This window comes from Streptopelia decaocto (genome assembly GCF_964273445.1).
Source record: "Streptopelia decaocto genome assembly, chromosome: 20".
Taxonomy (NCBI): Eukaryota; Metazoa; Chordata; class Aves; order Columbiformes; family Columbidae; genus Streptopelia; species Streptopelia decaocto.
The window spans coordinates 4,258,860-4,264,859 of record NC_138675.1 but is presented as its reverse complement, the minus strand read 5'-3'; positions in this window follow the sequence as shown (position 1 = coordinate 4,264,859).

The window sequence follows — 6,000 nt, the reverse complement described above, 5'->3', positions numbered from 1 at the left end:
GTCTTATCTGCAGGGAATGCTGTGCCGCGTCCCGTGACCGCTCTCACCCTGCCGTGCCAGTGCAGGAGCCATTGAGAGAAACGGCGTGCAGCAAGAAATGCAGAGCTACTGCAGTCCCATCTTTGTTCAACAGAAGTATTTGGCTCCCTTCTTAAAAATGAGGGATTTACTTGATTCCTGAGTATTTGGGTGTCTGGTACACAGTGACATTTTCCTGCTCAGGGGGAGCGAAAGGGACCTTCATATTACTGTATTTAGACCTGCTGCTGAATGTGATGATTTCTCATTCCTTAAATGGACGAATATCTTCCCCAGGAGTGAGTGTGTGTGTGTGTGTGTGTCTCTCTCTCCCTCTCAGTCTCTCTCTCTACTGTTTAACGTTCACAAAGAACGTCACGTTTAGCTAAAACAGGGCAAATTTGAAAGTGTTTAAAAGGAAAGGCTTTTCTTAAGAGATGGCACTTTTCATTTCTCCAAGCCAAGAATCCTTGTGAAAAGAAAACACGACTGAACGCAGGGGCGTGATGAAAAAGTATTGTCCTGCCTGTGTACATTTTATATACATAGAAGGTTTTGAAAATAGAAAGTGCCTGGACAACAGCAGTTGGTGAAATGTGGAAAATATGTTGCTGAGGTATGTGCCTTGCAGAGTGACTTACGAGGTTTACAGTACAGGCATCCCTGCGGGTTCTTTTTTCACCCCTTTTCCTCCATGTTGCCAGTGTCCATTTACCTCAAGATTTCTGGTGCAGAGTAAAAAGCCCTTTCACTCCCTCCGTTTTTCCTTCTTACAAGCCTTACCCATTCAATAGGTCACAGTTTTTCCTTTCCCCCAAACCGATGAATCCCAGAAAACTCCATCATTGCCGTTGTTGCTCAAAAAATCTAACTGTGGGCCTCTGGCTGCTGATGGGTGTTCGTGCACTTTGTTGAAGAGATCCAACCTGCCGGCAGAGGATCTCTGGAAGACGCCAGACCTCCTCACCAGCAGGTATTGTCATGAATCACAGGTTTTATTCCTCTATCTCATGTTCCTTGTCTTTGCAGCACAGCAGTAGTTGTAGGGTATTTTAGTGCTTATGAACTGTGTAGCCTGACTTCTAACTTGTAATATTTTTTCTTGTTTTGCTAGAAACAACTTCTTAGGTCGGCTGCCCTGTGAGATGTGTAGCCCACTGGCCAGTAGACACTGAGAATTAGCTGAAAGGTGACCAAGGTAGTGAACCTTTTTTCTGCAGAACAAGACGGCAGCAGCAGTTACCCACCGTCCAGCTTATTCAAGTACTCTGTTTTACTCTGTGATCAGCCTTTGTTTTGACACAGGAAGAAGAATAACAACACCCTGGTTGGTGAGTTCAGTGGGTTCATACTATGATTTCTGTAAGTCCTTGAGAGTGTATAGAAAGCAGGTGAAGGGAGTTTCCTCTGAACCGGGTAACTTGAGCACATTTCAGTGAAGTCCTCCGAGCCTCTGCGCTGGTGCTTCCCATTATTTGAGGATACAACAGCTCCCTTTTCAACAGCTGCGAGAGCAATTTGGGAACTCAAAAAATGTGACAAAGTGGGAGAGGGTTAAAAGAGGGGTCTCCTGATCACCTTTGTCCAACCTTCTTCCCCCCAGATGTGACAGAGGTGCACTTTGTTCAGAAACAGGAACATTTTCTGCATGTTGGGGTGTAACCTAACATTGTTTGGGAAAGAGGAAGAGGATGGGCTGTAGTATCCCTTGCCATCTTACTGCTTTGTGAAGTATTGTACTTACAAGCATGCCTCAGTTTCCACATGTGATGATAAAAAATACTGGTTGGTAAATGCAGAGATATGACAAAGCCACGTTGCAGAAAAAGCCAACTTTGGGAAGCAGGTTTCACGCTACGTCCTGCAGCTCCCCCAAAAGCCCCAGCCCCCCCAAACTGCTGTGCCTTGGGGCAGGGCAGGGCAGGGCAGCGCCAGGCTGCAGGCAGCCCGGCTGCAGCCGCTGGCCCTGATAGCCCGGCCACACAGCTGTGCCCGACGGGCTGGAGCAGCCGGCGCTGGCCAGTTCACCCGCCTGCCCTGCCTGGAGCAGACATCTCAGACCTGGCCTTTGTTTGCTGCAGCTCGGGTTCTTCTGGCAAGTAAGTGCTTTTGAATAACCATGTTCTCTCTTGATTTTTGTCTTCAATAGAGTGGGGGAACTGGCTGTGTTTCCAGTGGCTCCCTCACCCTGGTTTGTTAGAAGGGTTGCCAGAAGGTCTGGCCTGGTGTGTGCTGGTGGAAGGAATATGGTATATGGTACCTGCTGGGCTGCTGCCTGGGCAGGGAGGGGTCTCTGGAGAAAAACAGGCTGTGTCTGCGCTGTTGCTTTTGTTTGCAGTGCCTGCTACAGAAATGGAAGCTGCCTTTGATTTTCTTCTGGTGGGGTAGTGTGGTGTTTGGGGAAAACAAAGGCTAACAGCAGATCCAGAGGAGCTATTTGTTGCAAATCTGTTGTGTTGAAGTCAAGGTCTCCATGCTCAACTAGACTGTCCATACCCAGCAGGTTGTGGAGTACGTAAGTGTTTCCCAAGGGCTTTGGCCACAGGAAGCTTTGGAAGATCCCTTCTGTGTGGTAGTGCTTTATATTAAGCACAAATTGTATATGGTGCTGACCCTGCACACCAAAAACTGATGTTAAGCTTGAACTGAGAGTCTCCCAGCCCGGACTTGACCTCTTACACCATTGGGTGGTACACAAGTGCAAAGCAAGAGAGGGGCTTGGCCTCCAGGGACTGAAAACATAAATATAGTGATGCTGGGAAGTGAAACATGGGAAATTATTTACCTAAGGGCACAGGAGAGAGCTTCCAGCTTTCTTCATTTTCCCTTTTATCATCCCCAGACTATGCTGCTTCCTCAGGAGTCAGATTCTAAAGGCACCTTTAGAGCTGTGTCTACCTATTATGCTGATGAAAAGCTGGCTTTTATCACTATGTACATGCTCGAAAAATGAAATAAAATAATGGAAATGTACCATTTTGGGGAATCAGGGAAGATGGAGGGCAGGGCCCAACTCCTCCACTTGCTGTGCAGCAGAAGCTCTGGGCTGTGCACTTGTAGATGGAGGGGCTGGCATGGGCTCTCCCAGCTCGGGGAGAAAAACAATCCCATCCCCAAAAGGGAGCAGGCACTAACCTAATAAAGGCACCAGCTGGACGGAGGGAAAACCGGCTCTTCGGAAAAAAAAAAAAAAAAAAAGACCTCCTTTCATTAGAAAAATAATATATTTCATCCAAATAAGGTAAAAATATTTGAAATGGGGCAGAAGTGAGCACTAGGCAGCATCTGTCAGGCCCTTTCTGAAAAGGGGAAGATTATTAAACTCAATTACAATTTATTTTTGTAAAGTGTCTTTCAGACTAAAAATCTCCCCAAATGCTTTGCAAGGACTGCTCGGGGTTACTTACAATATGGAGCATCTTAAAGAACACCCCTCTTTTCCCACCAAATCCTCATTTTCTGCGTCTGCTAAAGGGTTTAACCCTTCAGGATTTGTTTTTTCTTCTGTATTTGCGAAAATAATGTGAGATGTTTTATGATGCTCGCTGCAAGAAAAGTGCCTGAAGGGTGTGTGTGTGGGGGGGATCTGACATTGGGGTTTTTTCTGTTGTAGGTAAAATACTTGTTTTTCTTTGGGGCTGTGTCTCCTGAGGGAGAAGGTGACAGGCTGGGCAGGGCCGATTCAGAGGACCTAGAAGTACAACTGGCTTATTTGTGGTGTATTTTTCCCTTTGTGTCCGTCGCTGTGCCAGCTGCTTGTGCGTCTCTCAGTCACTTTGCTCGGGGTGTCTGTTTTGTACAGCATCCCCGTGGTTGGTTTTTCAGCCTCCCATCCTGCCCTTTCCTTTTTATTTCTAACACTTCAGAAACAGGCTGCTTCCAACTTTATCCCTCTGCTGCCGTAAGCTGGCACTGAGGTTTTATCTGTGCTGAGCTAGAGTAACACCTCTTTGAAATTAATTTCTCTAACTGATTTAATTAAACCAGAGCAAATTCTTGGGTGGACATTCTTTGTGCAGATCAGCTTTACTTAGGCAGTTTCAACTGATCAGTGCATGCACAGAAGACTAAATTGCTGAATTGCTGCAGCTTTGCTCTGTAGATGAACTGTTCTTTGCTTCCTACTCTCTTACAGTATCAACAGTAGATTTCATCTCTGCATGCCCATTCACCTCCTTACTCGTGTGTTTTTGTGTCAGTGCATTGCTGTACAGTAATACCAATGCTGCCACTGCAGCACACAGCACGTTTGGGGTATGAGCTGCAAGTTGGGGCTCCCCCTTGCCTCACAGTCTCCTGCGTTCCCCAGAATGAGCCAGGAAATTGGAACCCTTGGAACACTGTTGGGTCTGATTTTGCTCCTTTTTTTCCCCAACTTTGCAAACTCTGGCAGAGTCTGCTGATGCGATAGAGCAGCCCGGTGAGCAGCCGTGTCCCTCTGCGGAGGATGCGCAGCGGTGCAGCGGTGTCGGGGCCGCTCTGCCCAGGTGGCTGTGTCACCAGCCTGGTGCGGGGACATCGGTGTCACCTCCAGCCACCGCCGGAGCTGGTTCTTTCCATCTTACCAGCCTGGCTGGCCGTAGCCGAGACCTGACTTGGGGGTTTAGTGCCTGGCAGTGGAACGGGCGAGCCTGTGTCCCTGTGGGGGGCTCTGACTTGCTCTGGCCGCAGATCAAATGGCTTTGTTTTATTCTCTTTAATGTTTCGGGCTGTGGAGCTCTGACATTTAGGCAGAGCTCGGCTGTGGCTGGGGATCACAGGAGGGTCTCTGGGGGTCCCGGTGACAGCAAGGGCTGGGGGCAGATGCCGTTGGTGGTGTCATGGCAAGAGCAGGAGGCAGCACCCTGCCCGTGGGGAGGGAAGGGGGCAGGGAAAGGCTCAGGCTGCCTGTCAGATAAATCTTGGGCTGTTTACATAAATCCTCAGTGTTTCTCCATTTGTTTGTTTAAGAGTTTCCCTGCCAAAAAAGAGCAAAAGGAAGGAGGGAAGCTGCCGTTGTTGGCCACCCCTCCTCAGCCACGATGCACTTTGGGGGCCAGAGCGCCCTGTCCCCCCAGGTGAGGTGACAAATGTGCATCTGGAGGGGCCGCGTTCCTGCCTCCTGAGCCAGCGCCTGGCCCTTGTGAGGGAAGGTGCGTGTCAGGGACGCCAGTGAGCCCAATTCTCATCCCGGAGCTGGCACGAAGAGCTTGTCATCCCTTCTAACACCTGCTGTACCTACAAATGCTCCTCAATGCCTTTGTCCCCTTTGCCCTCACCACTTTCCTAGAGATTGTTGCCCCCAGAGTTGGGTGTTGTCCGCTTGCAGTTACTGGGGAAGTTTGTTCAAGACAGCAGAGACCCAAAAAGTGGGGCTTCCTGCCTAGATTTTGGATTTCCATGGAATATTGTCTGCAACAGAGGGACTCAAAACCGTCTTGCCATTAGGCAAACTTGTATATTTTGCTGTAGTGCATGTGCAAGTTTTGTGTACAGATATATTTGTGCATGCTCTCACTCTTTCCAAGTTTGGTCATATTAAACTAAGTTCTGCCTTGATTTGTAGAGAAAGGCAGAAATTATTTATTTATTCATATGTGAAACTCCAAAAACATTTCCAGCAATCTACGTGCTTTTTTTGTTTGGAATAGGTACAAGCTGCTCATTGACTTTGAGAAAAGTCTTTTAAAGTGCAAGTTGCCCTCGAAGATGATGTGAGATTTTATTGCCATGTTTGAAAGCTTCAGTCTTCTATAAAGATAGGGGAGGGATATTTGGTTATAGCTCGTCTCCTTCCTGTTCCCCAAGAGCTGCTTTTGTCAAAGGGCTTCTCCTGGCCTTCAGAAAGGCACCTGCAGGTTTGTGAACACAAGTGCACAGAGGTACAAATAGAAAACTTGGCTGTGACACAAGCAGGTTAATGCAATCTGTATGTATCATGGTTCAGAACCTTAGTTCTTTGCAGGGGCTTGTGCAGAGCTGCGAGGGAAATTTAGAAGAGAA